We start from the raw sequence: 16,848 nt of genomic DNA, 5'->3' as shown, positions 1-16,848 counted from the left end.
TAGGAGTAGAGGTAGGTTAAAGAAATAGTCAGGGACCACTGCTCAGGCAATAGGCCTGATGGGCCGCCGCGGGAGCGGACCGCTGGGCGAGATGGACCTCTGGTCTGACTCAGCGGAGGCAACTTCTTATGTTCTTATTTCCCCTGGCCAGCATCTCTGCACTGCCAGGCCTCTGAACATGGACACTGGACATGTCAGTCCGTGCATAAAATCCAATGCTCGATGCTTTAAATATCCTTAACTGTGATACTGCTACACACCAAAACCAGATGGTTTATAGCCCTCGGCGGTGACTCGTTTCACGTACGGAAAGCTCTGTACATAAAGACACACGTTTCCTTCACCGACGTGCCTTAAGCCAACCAGCATCCAAGAGAAAGCACTGGATAAATTAAAACTGTGCAAATCTAAGGCAGCTTCCGCTGGGCAAGACGACAAGTAGCGGGTGCAGGAAATTAGGCAGAGTACCAAAGAAGCCTGCACAACATATTTTTCACTGAGCATGCCGTGACAGAGGGCTCCTTTTACAAAAGGTGCGCTAGCGTTTTTAGCGCACGTACCAGATTACCACGCGCTAGCCGAAAAGCTACCGCCTGCTCAAGAGGCGGTGGCGGCTAGCACGTGCGCTATTCCGCACATGCGCTGTTCCGCACGTTAAGGCCCCAATGCACCTTTGTAAAAGGAGCCCAGAGTATTGGCTGTGATGTCACAACTCGAGTGTAAGCTCTGTGCAGCAGGGACTCCCTCTCTCTTTCCTTTTTTTTTTTTTTTTGTAATTTATTCTTTATTGAATTTTCATTTTTTATGATAATACGATCATATTTCCACCACAAATCAATTTCTATTTGGAATAATTTTAGGAGAATAAAATAACATTGTTTCGACTGGTATGTAATCCACAATCACTGGAGAAGGGGTTTCAACAAAAATCGGAGATAGTTTCCCCAAACATTTATTAGGAAAAAAAAAAAAAATGACGGGTACCTGAATTGATCCCAAACTACTAACACTTAGAGCTTTATTCCTGAATACTGACAGGGGTGCTTACAGATCTCGCCTCATTGTCTAAAATAAATCCCGTCGATTGTGCAGACTGAAAGAAAATATATCTAGCTCCCTTAAAATTAACAAGGCATTTACATGGGAATCTTAATACAAAAGTTGCATCCATTTTTAAAACCGGGGGGCCTCAAAAGCAAAAATTGTTTCCTTTTTTTGTGCGTTACTCTGAATGCATTCTTATTTTTGATTCAGAAACATCTTTATATTAAAAAAAAAACAACTCCAGCAACCACTCTCTGTCTGAAGCTAGAGCAAACTGAACAAACAATGTGGCAAAAGTAATTTGTTCCGAATCTGACTTCTCTAACAAATGCGTCAAGCCCATGGAGATACTTGAGAAGGTCCAGAGAAGAGCGACAAAAAAAATAAAAGGTATGGAAAACCTTTCATACGCAGAGAGGCTAGAAAGGCTGGGGCTCTTCACCCTGGAGAAGCGCAGACTCAGAGGAGACATGATACTTACAAGATCATGAAGGGCAAAGAGAAGGTGGAAAGGGACAGATTCTTCAGCCTATTGGGAACTACAAGAACAAGGGGGCACTCGGAGAAATTGAAAGGGGACAGGTTTAGAACCAATGCTAGGAAATTTGTCTTCACTCAGAGGGCGGTGGACACCTGGAATGCGCTTCCGGAGGATGTGATAGGACAGAGCACATTAAGGGGATTCAAAGAGGGATTGGACAAGTTCCTGAAGGATACGGGGATTGAGGGATATATATAGATAGAGGTAGAGATAGGATCATGAAAGGGTATAGATTGGAAAAAAAAAAGGGGGATTAAAGGGTTTTAGACAAAGGATCACTTACAGGTCATGGACCTGATGGGCTACCGCGGGAGCTGACTGCTGGGTGCGATGGACCCCTGGTCTGACTTCTTATGTTCTTATAACATCTAGAGCTGGTTCCTGGGGTTCTGCTGGAGATTTCTTCTTTCCCAAGGAAATATAATACACTTTTGAAATAGGGGGGAATGAGTCTGGGGGATTTTCAAGATCTACAAGAGATATCATTTAAACATATCTAGTGCTGGAATAGTAGCTGTTTTAGGAAAATTAATAAGAACGTAAGAATTGCCGCTGCTGGGTCAGACCAGTGGTCCATCATGGCCAGCAGTCCGCTCCCGCGGCGGCCCTCAGGTCAAAGACCAGCGCCCTGAGACCAGCCCTACCTGCGTACGTTCCAGTACAGCAGGAACTTGTCTAACTTGGTCTTGAATCCCTGGAGGGTGTTTTCCCCTATAACAGACTCCGGAAGAGCGTTCCAGTTTTCCACCACTCTCTGTCTTCTTGTTATATTTTCCAGAACTTCCAGCTTAAAGTTGATATTACCATTTTCTTTTATAAGAAGCTGATTTTGTGCTCCTAAAATATACAACTTCTTTTCTTGTTCAAAAAGATTTTTTTTTTTTCTAATTTGCCCACCTTTTGTTGCACTGTAAGTGTCGCGGATAGAATCCCACCTCTATCTCTGATAAATCAAAGTTGGAGCAGGTCTGCTCATTCAATATAGGCGTGCGCCTTGGTGAACTCATTCCGAAAAGCCAAAACTGTTGAAAACAGAGCCTAGAGCAGGGGTGTCGAAGTCCCTCCTGGAGGGCCGCAATCCAGTCGGGTTTTCAGGATTCCCCCAATGAATATGCGCAAAATCTAGTTGCATGCACTGCTTTCATCGTATGCTAATAGATCTCGTGCATATTCATTGGGGAAATCCTGAAAACCCGACTGGATTGCGGCCCCTCCAGGAGGGACTTTGACATCCCTGGCCTAAAGGGACTTACTGGAACAAGTGCAGACGCCGCTGCTTGAAACTTAGGGCTCCTTTTACGAAGCCGCGTTAGCGGTTTAACGCGGGTAATAGTGCGCGCTAATTTTCCGGCCGCGCTAGACGCTACCGCCTCCTCTTGAGCAGGCGGTAGTTTTTCGGCTAGCGCGGGGGGTTAGCGCGTGATCAAAAGTCACGTGCAATAAACCCGCTTTGTAAAAGGAGCCCTTAATGGCTGGAAGTCCATGCTTACTGAACAAACCAACCCTGTGAATTTTAATGCCAAAAAATGTAAGGTGATGCACCTTGGTAGCAGAAATCCATGCAGAACATACACCCTGAATGGTGAAAACCTATCCAGAACTGTAGCAGAACGGGAAGATATGAAAGCTGCCAATCGGGTGGAGAAAGCAACAGCAAAAGCTAGACAAATGCTGGGCTGCCTCAGAAGGAGCTTTATCAGTCGTAAGCCTGAAGTTCTACTGCCGTTGTACAGATCAATGGCGAGTCCTCACCTGGAGTACTGTGTTCAGTTTTGGAGACCACATTATCAAAAGGATGTGAAGAGAATGGAGTCGATTCAGCGAATGGCCACTAGAATGGTCTCAGGACTAGAGAGTTGCGCGGGGACAGAAATCCCACCCGTCCCCGCCAAAGTCTCACCCGCCCCCACGAGGAATCCCACCCGTCCCCGCCCGTCCCTATAAACTTCAGAAATAGTTATTTCATTTAATTATGCTACTGAATTAAAGGTGCTGGTAGAAACCCATTTACAAATAAGCAAAAAGACTTTATTAATTTGGAAATATTAATTGGGAAGAATACATACTTTGTAAACGGGTTTCTACCAGAGCCTCTTTTGTTTATAAATTTTTATCAACACAACTAATATACTACTTTATCCTGAAGCAAAAAAAAAAAATAAAAAAAGAAATAGAATTCTTTTCCTACCTTTGTTGCCTGGTTTCTGCTTTCCTCATGTTCTCATTCAGTTCCTTCCATCCACTGTCTCTCTTCCTTCTGCGTCTTCCATTTGCTCTGTTACTGTGCCTCTCCCTTTCTCCCCCCTTCCAAATTGGTCTGGCACCCATCTTCTTCCCTCCGCTCCCCCCATAGTCTGGCATCTCTGTCTTCTTCCCTGCCAGAGTCTTCTCCCCACTCTCTCTTCCCCATTTCCTTTCAGCGTCCTTCTCCCCCCCCCATCTTCCCCATGTCCTGTCAGCGTCCTTCTCCCCCCTCTGTCTTCCCCATGTCCTTTCAGTGTCCTTCTCCCCCCTCTGTCTTCCCCATGTCCTTTCAGCATCCTTCTCCACCCCTTTGTCTTCCCCATGTGCTTTCAGCGTCCTTATCCCCCCCGTCTTCCCCATGTCCTATCAGCGTCCTTCTCCCCCTTCTGTCTTCCACAAATGCTTTCAGTGTCCTTCCCCCCCCCCGTCTTCCCCATGGCCTTTCAGCGTCCTTCTCCACCCCTTTGTCTTCCCCAGTGCTTTCAGCGTCCTTCTCCCCCCTCCTTCTCTCCCGCCCCGGGTGCAGCACAGCCGGCCAGGTCCCCTTACTTTTGTGGCGCTTCCCCGACCGACCGACCGACCGACCGACAACAGCCCCGGTCTGACAAACCTCCCTGCCCTTAACCGCGAATCTAAATTTCCTTCTTACAGCTGCTGTAAGAAGGTAATTTAGATTCGCGGTTAAGGGCAGGGAGGTTTGTCAGACCAGGGCTGTTGTCGGTCGGTCGGTCGGGGAAGCGCCACAAAAGTAAGGGGACCAGGCCGGCTGTGCTGCACCCGGGGCGGGAGAGAAGGAGGGGGGAGAAGGACGCTGACTTAGTACATCCAGCCCCGCAGGAACCCCGTGACCCTTAGAGGCGTCCCCAAGGGATCCCCGCGACTCTAGGGGGCGTCCCCATGGGATTCCCGCGACCCTAGGGGGCATCCCCAAGGGATCCCCGTGACCCAAAGGGGGAACCTGCGAGATGCCCGCGAGATGCTGACATTCATCCCGACGGCTGACAAGAAAGTTAAGTGAAGCTGAAGAAGTCAGAATTCAGTGTGGTCAACAGAATGCTTCACAGTCTCCCCACTAAACTTAGCATTTGACAGATGGATCAGACGAATAGACCCTGCAGGCATCAGACTAGGGGCATTTCATTATGGCCCCATTGCAAACACCCACTACGCCCATTTACCTTCCACTATAACAGGTCTCACAGTCCCCAATGAATGTGTCTGGTAACGGGACAAACACACCTGGGTCAAAAATTGAGAACTAACCCAAAATCTCCAGCCTGGAACTGGGTAACCTGGCCACCCTGTTACTTTGATTTATTAAACTCTTTTTCCAAATAGAGAATGACACAGGGACACAGGAACTAAATTTCTCCATCCTGTCCCTGCGAGTTATGTCGCTGTCCTTGTTCCTGTCCCATTCCCATCAGCTCTGCTTTAACTACACAAGCTTCAAACACTTATGACTTTAAAGTGTTTGAGGCTTGTGCAGATGAGGAGCTTAGGCATTGGTGGAATGAGGCACTATGACATCTGGTTCTGATAACCGGTCTCACTGTCCCCCCAAACTCCCCAAACCGCCGGCAGATATATATTCCGTAAAGTGTGTGTGTGTGTGTGTGGGGGGGGGGTTGGTTGCACTCAGTTGTCTCGGTGCGCGCTTTGACTATGAACCAGTTGTCTTGTGCTCATACAGAATAATTCAATTGTCTTGCGCTCACGTGCCGGCGCTCAGTTGTCTCTTGCTCAGTTGTCTCGCGCTCACCTGCCGGCGCTCAGTTGTCTTGCGTTCAATTGTCTTGCGCTCACCTGCCGGCGCTCAATTGTCTCATGCTCATCTGCCGGCGCTCAGTTGTCTTGCGCTCACCTGCCGGCGCTCAATTGTCTCATGCTCATCTGCCGGCGCTCAGTTGTCTTGCGTTCAATTGTCTTGCGCTCACCTGCCGGCACTCAATTGTCTCATGCTCATCTGCCGGCGCTCAGTTGTCTTGCGTTCAATTGTCTTGCGCTCACCTGCCGGCGCTCAATTGTCTCATGCTCATCTGCCGGCGCTCAGTTGTCTTGCGTTCAATTGTCTTGCGCTCACCTGCCGGCGCTCAATTGTCTCATGCTCATCTGCCGGCGCTCAGTTGTCTTGCGCTCAATTGTCTTGCGCTCATCTGCCGGCGCTCAGTTGTCTTGCGTTCAATTGTCTTGCGCTCACTTGCCGGCGCTCAATTGTCTTGCGCTCAATTGTCTCATGCTCATCTGCCGGCGCTCAGTTGTCTTGCGTTCAATTGTCTTGCGCTCATCTGCCGGCGCTCAGTTGTCTCGCGCTCAATTGTCCCGCTCGTGCGCATTACAGAAAATAATTTGCGCTCAATTGTCTTGCGCTAGGTTGTCTTCGCGCTCAGTTGACCAGCGCTCACTTGTCTTGCACTCCGTTGTCCGCGCACGATTGTCTAGGAACCCGACTTCCCTGGCAGCACGGCTGGTTCCTACATAGAGGAGCCGTTTCAAATGTCGCCAGGGAATGACAAATAACATTAGGATTGACTTTTAACAACGATGGTGCGATTACGAGAGCGTGCCCACTAGAACAGCGTCGGCATATGCCAGAGTTGTAAAATTGAGTAGCGTTACAATCCAAGGGTAACATGACTAGAACCTACAGTTTACATTTTTAAAAAATTCACATGAATTCAGAACCTGAGTTTATTAAAGGTGTGAAGAGGTAGATTAGTAGGCAAACAGGAGAACAATTCATTGACAACTAACAGAAATTAATCACTAATAATCCTTTGTAATTTATAAATTTATAAACACCAGACGACAATTTATATTTTCTGTAACAGCCCCACAAACCTGGAATGCTCTTCCAATTTTTTTACGTAATGAACAAGACTTGGTAAAATTTAAAATACAATTAAAAACATTTTTGTTTAATGATGCTTTTAATACTTAATTTAATAATATTCAAACCAATAATTCCAATATTTTTGTACCATTCGTTTTATTGTTTCCCCTTTTGTGTTTTTCCTATGTATCTCTTTTATTCGACAAATGTATTTCATAAACCCCTCTTACCCAATGTAATGTAGTTTATATTATTCATTGTAAGTATTTTAAGTTTGTATTGTATGTTTTCTTTTAATTATTTTTTACTATGTACATCGCTTTGAATTAGATAAAGCGATTAATCAAGAAAAATAATAAACTTTGAACTTTGTAATACACAATTTATATTCAATCTATGCTCCCCTGGTTCCCTCCTACCTCTGAGGTAGGAGAACAGCCAGGAAAATCACTGCTTTGCAATGGAGTGACAGGTCACTGATGGGACAACAAGAGGATTCAAAGGAGAAAGAGATGCAACTTAATTTAAATCCACTGCTCTTCTCAGAATCCCACCATATGCTGCCCACCTCGAATGGCACTACAGCAAAAACCCTGAGAAAAAAAATAAATCCTAGAAAGACACCAAGATATGAACTGGGCTTGCTCTAGTCTAGTGTTCTTCAACCTTTTGACACCTATGGACCGGCGGAAATAAAATAATTATTTTGAGGACCAGCACCGGTCCGCAGACCGGCAGTTGAAGAACACTGGGCTAAGTCGTGCCCATTTTCACCCAATCTCCGCCCCAGACCCCGCCCCCCATAACAGTACTAATTGTAACACCATTTTTCACAATATAATCGTATTAACACATAATGGTTAACCACAAAATTAAAATACACAAAGCACACTGTATGCTTTTTAACATTCATGCCTACCACAAAACAGATAACCCCATGCAAATGCAGGACCAAAAACTAAAAGTCCTAATATTCACAAACCAACCCTAAGATGCAAGACTCTGAAGAGGAAAAGAAACCCCAGAGGAAAAGAAACAAAAGCATTTCTTCCTGAACAGTTAAGACAGACAATTAGGGCAGACGTAAAATCCAGTGCTGTGGAGTCGGAGTCGAGGAGTCGGAGGAAATTTCGGGTACCTGGAGTCGGAGTCGGAGTTGCCAAACAATGCACTGACTCCGACTCCAACTAAATTTAGATTGGAATTTAAAAAAAGCAAGTTTAAATGTCCCAATTCACAAAAAGTTATAATGAATGACTTCTCTCCTGTAAGAATAAAGACCAACGCACGCAGGGCCTCACGTAACCGCAAAATGAACACGTGCTTCACTATATGGCACGCAACGCCCAATTCGGAGCACCAATACTTATAAATGTATTCTCCCTTGTTGTTGTTTACAACTTATTTCCAACGTTCAACAAGGTTTTCAATACCTCGTTGGTAGAAATCACCTGGTGTAGACTCGAAAAAATTCATCCAACCGAGCTCTCCCACCATACGCACAACATCTTTTTACGCGGATGAAGATCTTGTTTCACGCGCGGGGGTCGTTTGTTTACCGGAGTCGGGGAGTCAGAGTCAGAAGTACAAAAAACTGAGGAGTCGGAGTCAGAAGTACAAAAAACTGAGGAGTCGGAGTCGGAGTCAGAAGTACAAAAAACTGAGGAGTCGGAGTCGGGGAGTTGAAGTCAGAAGTACAAAAAACTGAGGCGTCGGAGTCGGAACATTTATCTACCGACTCCACAGCCCTGGTAAAATCACTAAATAAAAAAAATAAAAGCTTTTCCCCTACCGTTGTTGTCTCTCTCCCTCCATGTGCCTTGCCTTCTGGCCTGCCCCTTGGTATTATCTTTGAGCCAGTCCACTGTGCGATCAACACAGCGTCTTCGGATCAGCTCCCCGAGTGCTGCAGTGCACAAAGCTGTGGGAAGCGGCTCCTCACTCGCCTCATCTGAAAGCCTTCCCTCTGCCGTTGCAAAGTCAGAGAGAAGGCTTCCGGGTCAGACGCAGGCTATGGATAGGAGCCTTTTCCCATGGCTTTGTGCACTGCAGCACTCAGGGAGCCGGTCCGAAGATGCTGCATTGATCGTACCGAAGACCGGCAGCTACAGAACAATCTCCTGGGCCCGATGGAGGTGCCGGCCCTGTGGACCGGCAGAAAATTTCTGCGGACCGGCAGTTGAAGAACGCTGCCCTAGGGCACTGCAGGCAAGTTGACTCCCTAGTCTCCACACTCAATAAAATACAAACCTCAAATTTAAAAGGAGCCATCTCAGCGTGGGTTTGAAAGCTTTAAAGCAGGGGTGTCCAACCTGCGGCCCCGTGAAGTATTTTGTGCGGCCCCCGCTCGAGGGCGATGCAGTGTTTTCCTCTGTTGCCCCCGGGTGTTTAGCGTCTTGCCAGCGCCCTCCTCTGTCTCACTGCAGCGGCCCCAGAAAAAATTTTTTTCAGCCAATGCGGCCCAGGAAGCCAAAAGGTTGGACACCCCTGCTTTAAAGAGAAGCTCAATAATGCTTAGAAAAGCAAAAGCCAGCAAACACCGAGCAGAAATGACTACCCTCGCCGGCCGCACACCATCATCTGGGTGCTTTAAAGTGAAAATTAAGTGCAAACTCCTCTAACCCCAATTCTGCCAGATCCACCCAAAAACTGAAACTTTCCTTTCCCTCTCTTGTAGGAAAACTAGGTTCTTCCCTCCCTTTCAGAATCACTCAGCTCTGGAACAACCTTACCTCCCCTCTTAGGAATCTGAGCTCCCTCCAACTCTTCCGTAAACATCTGAAAACCTGGTTATTCTCAAAAATGTAACTCTTCCTCCCTCTCCGATTATTCTAGTTCTCTAAATTTCTTCTTCATCCTTCCCTCCACTGGAGTTCCTTTCTACTCTAACTCTTGTTAACCGTGTCAAGCTTTACGAATGTAGAGATGATGCGGTATACAAACCTAAGGTTTAGATTAGATTAGATATAGGAGGAAGACAAAAAGTCCACTGTCAATTCCTCTGACCTACAGTTGTGTTGGCCTGTTCGGTTCCTGAGGAAGGGGCTAAGCCCTGAAACCCTGCTGGGTTGAGCCGTGTTGAACTTTTGTCTTTGACTGAAAAGAAGCTTGTCTCTCCTTGTTACAGCCCCTCTATCCAGCTAAGTAACTGGAGGGACAAGTGACTAACAGTTTTATCTCCTGCTTGGGTCAGTGTGTTTGGCATTCGGAGCATTGCAGGACAGTGGACTTTTTGTCTTCCACCTATATCTATTTATTTCTTGCACATTGTTTGCACTTAATTTGCACTTTAAAGCCCCCAGGAGCCAGCCAGATGATGGTGTGTGTATCGGGCGATGGTGCGTCCGCATCTGGAGTACTGCGTCCAATATTGGTCGCCGTACCTTAAGAAGGATATGGCGTTACTTGAGAGGGTTCAGAGGAGAGCGACACGTCTGATAAAAGGGATGGAAAACCTTCCATACGCTGAGAGATTGGAGAAACTGGGTCTCTTTTCCCTGGAGAAGAGGAGACTTAGAGGGGATATGATAGAGACTTACAAGATCATGAAGGGCATAGAGAGAGTAGAGAGGGACAGAAAGAGAGACAGAGAGAAATAGAGAGAGAGAGAGAAAGAGAGAGAAAAGGAGAGAGACAGAAATAGAGAGAGAGAAAGAAAAAGATTGGAGAAACTGGGTCTCTTTTCCCTGGAGAAGAGGAGACTTAGAGGGGATATGATAGAGACTTACAAGATCATGAAGGGCATAGAGAGAGTAGAGAGGGACAGAAAGAGAGAGAGAAAGGGAGACAGAGAGAAATAGAGAGAGAGACAGAGAGAGAAAGAAAGAGAGAGAGAAAGAAAGAGAGAGAGAAAGGGAGAGAGACAGAAATAGAGAGAGAGAGAGAGAGAGAGAAAGAGAAAGATTGGAGAAACTGGGACTCTTTTCCCTGGAGAAGAGGAGACTTAGAGGGGATATGATAGAGACTTACAAGATCATGAAGGGCATAGAGAGAGTAGAGAGGGACAGAAAGAGAGAGAGAAAGAAAGGGGGAGAGAGAGAGAGAGAGAGAAAGAAAGGGGGAGAGAGAGAGAGAGAGAGAAAGAAAGGGAGAGAGAGAGAGAGAGAGACAGAAATAAAGAGAGAGAGAGAGAGAGAAAGAAAGGGAGAGAGAGAGAGAGAAAGAGAAAGATTGGAGAAACTGGGTCTCTTTTCCCTGGAGAAGAGGAGACTTAGAAAGGATATGATACAGACTTACAAGATCATGAAGGGCATAGAGAGAGTAGAGAGGGACAGAAAGAGAGAGAGAAAGGGAGAGAGAGAAATAGAGAGAGAGAGAGAGAGAAAGATTGGAGGAACTGGGACTCTTTTCCCTGGAGAAGAGGAGACTTAGAGGGGATATGATAGAGACTTACAAGATCATGAAGGGCATAGAGAGAGTAGAGAGGGACAGAAAGAGAGAGAGAAAGGGAGACAGAGAGAAAGAGAGATAGATAGAGAAAGATTGGAGAAACTGGGACTCTTTTCCCTGGAGAAGAGGAGACTTAGAGGGGATATGATAGACTTATAAGATCATGAAGGGCATAGAGAGAGTAGGGAGGGATAGAAAGAGAGAGAGAAAGGGAGACAGAGAGAAATATATATAGAGAGAGAGCTAGAAAGAAAGAGAGAGAGAAAGGGAGACAGAAATAGAGAGAGAGAGAGAAAGGGAGAGAGATAGAGAAAGATTGGAGAAACTGGGTCTCTTTTCCCTAGAGAAGAGGAGACTTAGAGGGAATATGAAAGAGACTTACAAGATCATGAAGGGCATAGAGAGAGTAGAGAGGGACAGATTGTTCAAACTTTCGAATAATAAAAGAACAAGAGGGCATTCGGAGAAGTTGAAAGGGGACAGATTCAAAACAAATGCTAGGAAGTTTTTCTTTACCCAGCGTGTGGTGGACACCTGGAATGCGCTTCCAGAGGACGTAACAGGGCAGAGTACGGTACTGGGGTTCAAGAAAGGATTGGACAATTTCCTGCTGGAAAAGGGGATAGAGGGGTATAGATAGAAGATTACTGCACAGGTCCTGGACCTGTTGAGCCACCGCGTGAGCGGACTGCTGGGCGTGATGGACCTCAGGTCTGACCCAGCGGAGGCTTTGCTTATGTTCTTTTGAGTTCGTCCGGCAGGAGTAGTCAATTCTGCTCGGTGTTTGCTGGCTTTTGCTTTTCTAAACATTACTGAACTTCTCCTTAAAGCTTTCAAACCCACGCTGAGGGGGCTCCTCATTTCAAAAATTTAAATTTGAGGTTTGTATTTTATTGTGTGGAGACTAGGGAGTCAACTCGCCTGCAAGGCCCTAGGGCACGCCCAGTTCACATCTTGGGGCTCCTTTTACTAAGCTTAGGGCTTTAACGCCTGGAATAGCGCGTACTACATTGCCGCGCCTGCTAGACCTTGAGCTGGCGTTAGTTCTAGAAGCGTAGCGCGCGGTAATTTTCTGCGTGCGTTAAAAACACTAGCGCACCTTAATCAAAGGAGACCTTTGGCACCAGTGGTGAAAACAGGAGTAGTTAATGGATCATATATGTGATTGCCTTCCATGTCACATTACATCAGTAGTTCATCCTTGGTCAGCTGATCTGTTCATGCGTAATATGTAGCATCAAATATTTTTTTGGTTATAGTCTTATGACTGTTAAATAGCAGGAAAAAAAACAACAGATGGAGCTTCGGGGGTGTTGTATCCCTGTTCGTACCGCCTTTAACCTGCAGAAGGGCACAATTAGTCACTGCAGAAGCCGCTTGTCGGTTCTACCCCAGGGTTCGGGAAGCAGGGACTGGAAGAGAGAAAAAGTAAGGGGAATTCAATTACATTAGCAATCCATCTTTGTATCCAGCATATGCAACAGATTAATAAAAGGGAATCCCAATCCTGCAGCCTCTGAAATGTAAGACAACTAACTTTGACATGGAGCAAAATGTCATAACAGTGCGCCTAGGGGCAGGGGTGGGCAACTCCGGTCCTTGAGGGCCGGAATCCAGTCGGGGCTTTCAGGATTTCCCCAATGAATATGCGCGAGATCCATTTGTATGCACTGCTTTCAGTGCCTATTCATTGGGGAAATCCTGAAACCCCCGACTGGATTCCGGCCCTCAAGGACCGGAGTTGCCCACCCCTGGCCTAGGGTAAGAGGCAGAAACTGTGCTGGGAATGCAGGTGTAAATGTTTGCATTCACAAGTAGGATTAGCATATATTAGAAATCGGCATATGTATTTGCTAACTCCATCCACATATTGGATCCCTGAGTCCCATCGATGTTAAGTTTTTCTACCTCGAACTCTACCACTTTGGCTACTGACCTTATTTAATACTTTTCTCGGGCACTTTTCCAATTGACGAGCACTATAATTTTAACTCCTCTTGAAAAATCACACCAAATTAGCTGAACTGTGCTCAATTTATGGACCAATCACCAGCATAACCCTTTTTTTAGCTAAGGCGTCAAAATTTTTTGTAACATTTCAATTATAGGGATAACCTAGATAGATCTGATTTGCTGGACCAAATGCAATCTGGCATTCGGAAGATGTTTGATACGGAAACTTACCTATTAGCACTTGTGACCGATGTCAGACTGCTGTTTGCTAAAAATATTCTTTCTCTATTAATTCAATTAGATCTGATGGCTGCTTGCAGTCTGATTAATCATGACCGTTAGTGCTATAGGGATTACTGGTGGGGTTTTGTCCTGGTTGTCTTGGAGGGGAAGGGAGGGACGGATTGTCCTTTTGGAAAACTTGCAATTATGCTGTTATTAATCTGGTATAACTACTTGGAATCCAGGCTGTGGAGTACCTCAGGATTCCAGAAATAAAGCAAAAACGCTCCACAAAAGTAGTCAAATTTGCAGCAGATTGTCTTGCGAGTAGACAAGGGGGGAGGGGTTCCCACTATTTAAGCAGCACTTTCATGAAAGCTTTTTATGCCAATGATGGGTAGGAGGTAGGGTCTTATGAGTCACCCAATACTCAGGCCCTCTCTTTCATGGGTTCACAGTCATAAGTGCGCAAGACAAAACGCGCACCGACATTTGAGAGCGGACAACAGGGAAAGACTTCAGCGCGCCGCTCTAAAAGCTTCTTTTAAAGGGCTCCGACAGGGGGTGTGGGGGGAACCCCCCAGTTTACTTAATAGTGTTGGCGCTGCCGTTGGGGGGTGGTTTTGGGGGGTTGTAACCCCCATTATACAGAAAACTTAACTTTTACTAAAAATAGGTAAAAAGTTACATTTTCTGTATAGAGGGGGGGGGGGTTACACCTCCCCAACACGCGAACACTATTAAGTAAAGTGGGGGGGATCCCCCCACCCACCCTCGTCGGAGCCCTTTTAACCCTTTCAGGACCAAGGGACATATTTGTCCCATAACTTTAAAATCCTATACATTTTGATTGGGATAGTCTACAGTTCTAAATTTGATATGTACGGATTCCATATGATACTGCCTTTATGTAAACAAACTGGTTCCGACATTCATTCATTAGCGTCGTTGCCAGATTGACGAGAAGATTCACTTGCCACACTGTCCATAAGCCAGAAGTGTGATTTTTTAAAAAAAAAATAATGATATTTCACAAAAAAAATCAATTTTTTGGCATCTGCAAGCCCTTTTTACCATAAAAATGTCGTCAAAACCACAAAAATTGGCCTACGATCCTTATGGTCCTGAAAGGGTTAAAAGAAGCTTTTAGAGTGGCGCGCTGAAGTCTCGCGCTCAGTTGTCCGCTCTCAAATGTCGGTGCGCGTTTCTGTCCTGTCACCCTTTCATGTGCACGTATCTTTTTGGTGTTTGAAGTTGACTATTTTTGTTGAGCGTTGTTTTTTTTTTTTTTTCTCGCTTTATTCGTGGTGGTTATTTTCCTGCACACCTCAGGGTTCCCGACAATCACTGTGTAATTAACTGATCTCTAGAGCCACTATTAACTAGTTTTAACTTGTCAGTTCTATTCAATGTGTAGCATGTTTTAATCATTGTAAACCGCATAGAACTTCACGGTCCTGCAGTATACAAACTGTTATTATTATTATTAATATTTTCTTTAGCTCCCTAGATTTAGAACCAAGATCGTTAGGCCTGAAATGTTTATATTTATGCAAATAATGTACAGATAATCTTTCTAATATTAAGATCGTTGGGGGTAGCTTTTCAGTGTGTGGCCAGAACTTTTGCCTGAATATCTCAATGGATGCTTGACCATAAATTCAAGCTAAACACCGAAAAATTTTTAATTACTCTTTGGGTTGGAGGGAAAAAATTAAACTCAAATTTCTTATTGGAAGGAAAAACGATGATGGGACAAACGAGCACAGACAATTCAGTGCAAGACATCATCGCGCGGCAGGAAAACTTTATTTTAAAGGGCTCCGACGGGGTGTGTGGGGGGAACCCCCCACCCCACTTAATAGGGATCGCGCTGCCGTGTTGGGGGGGTGTGGGGGGTGTAACCCCCCACATTATACTGAAAACTTAACTTTTTCCCTAAAAAATAGGGAAAAAGTGTCGTTTCCAGTATAATGTGGGGTTACAACCCCCCAAACCCCTCCCCAAACGCCAGCGCGATCCCTATTAAGTAAAGTGGGAGGGGTTCCCCACCAACACCCCCCGTCGGAGCCCTTTAAAAGAAGGTATTCCTGCCGCGCGCTGAAGTCTTGCGCTGAATTGTCGGCGCGCGTTTTGTCTCGTGCGCTTTAACACTATGAACCGGAAAAACAATCCAACTGCAATCTTAGGGATCCTTTTAGAAAGGTGCGCTGGCAGTTTTGACCTCCTTCTAAGCAGGCGGTAATTTTTTGGCTAATGCGCGCTATAGCGTGCGTTAAAAATGCTAGCGCAACTTTGTAAAAGAAGCCCTAAGATTCTACTTTAGAAGATCACTGAAATGTGAATCTTCTGATGCTTTCAGTGTTTGTTCCATTATTGGGAGGGGTTACGCTAGAAATGAACAAATCTATCATTAGACAATCTACAGAAAGTTGTATTAGCATTTCTTTATTCTAGGCCCCATTACTGCAGCTTTTCCTATTTACCAGTAGGTATTTCTCAGTTGCTTCTATCCCGTCTGCAGTTATTACGAAGACAGCTGTAAAGATAGGGCCAGATATTCAGGGCTATTCACCTGGCCAGGAACAGCCCCTGACCAACTAAAAAGAACATAGCTGGTTATCTCTAGCTATCTCCCACTGAATATCCTGTTTGGCGGATATCCGGTCACCGACAACATTCAACAGCTCGCCAGCTAAGCTTAGCGGCCAGACAGTCCCACCTAAAAAGCAGGTCTGTCGTTGACCGCTACATTATCAGCTTAGCTGGCTACGTCTCGGGTCGGCCAAATCTAAACCAGAAATTCAACGCCGGTCGCCAGATACGGCACCGGCACTGAAGTTCCGGTTTTGCCATGGACCACGGGAGGCAGCCGGCTATCTCTCACGGTTTGGACAGCAGGCGGATTTGTCTTGTGTAAGACACACTATGTTAAGAGTCTCGCCTCTTGTCACGATCACTTCATTGGCTACCAGTTGTCGCCAGAGTAGGTTTCAAAGTCCTACGTTTAGCTTCGACTGTCCTCTCTTCTTATCTGACCCATTAAAATTTGTTCCTGTACTATTTCCAGACGGCAAATCCATACGAATAAGTTTGAACTACCCTTACCTTATTCAATAAGACTGCTTTCTTCTTCAAAAAAATTCATTTAATTGTGCAATTCCATCTATGTGGAACTCGCTATCATTATCTTTTCCAAGTGAAACTAATTATCTAAGGATTAGGAAAAAAAACCCTGAAGGCCTGGTAGTTTGATAAAAGAAAGTAAAATTATCTCAAATAATTTTAAAATTGGTTACATACGTAAGTAACTTCTCAAACCATCATCTTAATCTTACTTTTATTTCACCCTAAGCACGCATGCACACTCTTACCTGCATGTTCCGTTTTCCGTGATCTGTAGGTCCCTGGCCGGTAGGAGTGCTAGAAGACACCAGGACTCCTCCTCCCGAGCCCCAGCCACGCTGACCGGCTTTGGCCCCGCAGGCCTCTCATGGAGCCCACCTTCCCGCCCAGCATGAATGGCGGCGGTGGCAGTGATGCCGGGAGCGGGCTAGTACCAGGGCGACTTGAGGCGGCTGTAGGCTTGAGACGCACAACGCGGCTGTCGGCACGTGCAGGC

The 16,848-nt window shown here is 45.8% G+C and overlaps 1 protein-coding gene across 2 annotated transcripts in view; it reads right to left on the bottom strand.

The window, feature by feature from the left end:
* Window positions 1–11,674: 11,674 nt before the first annotated feature.
* GALC (galactosylceramidase) overlaps window positions 11,675–16,848 on the bottom strand; it is a 121,147-nt gene continuing 115,973 nt past the window's right edge. For both annotated transcript variants that reach the window (XM_033953034.1, XM_033953035.1), the window contains exon 18: window positions 11,675–12,463. The gene's annotated coding sequence lies outside the window, so the exon portion shown is untranslated. The remainder of the gene's footprint in view (window positions 12,464–16,848) is intronic.

Source organism: Geotrypetes seraphini, chromosome 7 (genome assembly GCF_902459505.1).
Source record: "Geotrypetes seraphini chromosome 7, aGeoSer1.1, whole genome shotgun sequence".
Lineage (NCBI taxonomy): Eukaryota > Metazoa > Chordata > Amphibia > Gymnophiona > Dermophiidae > Geotrypetes > Geotrypetes seraphini.
This window is presented reverse-complemented; position numbering and strand designations above follow the sequence as displayed.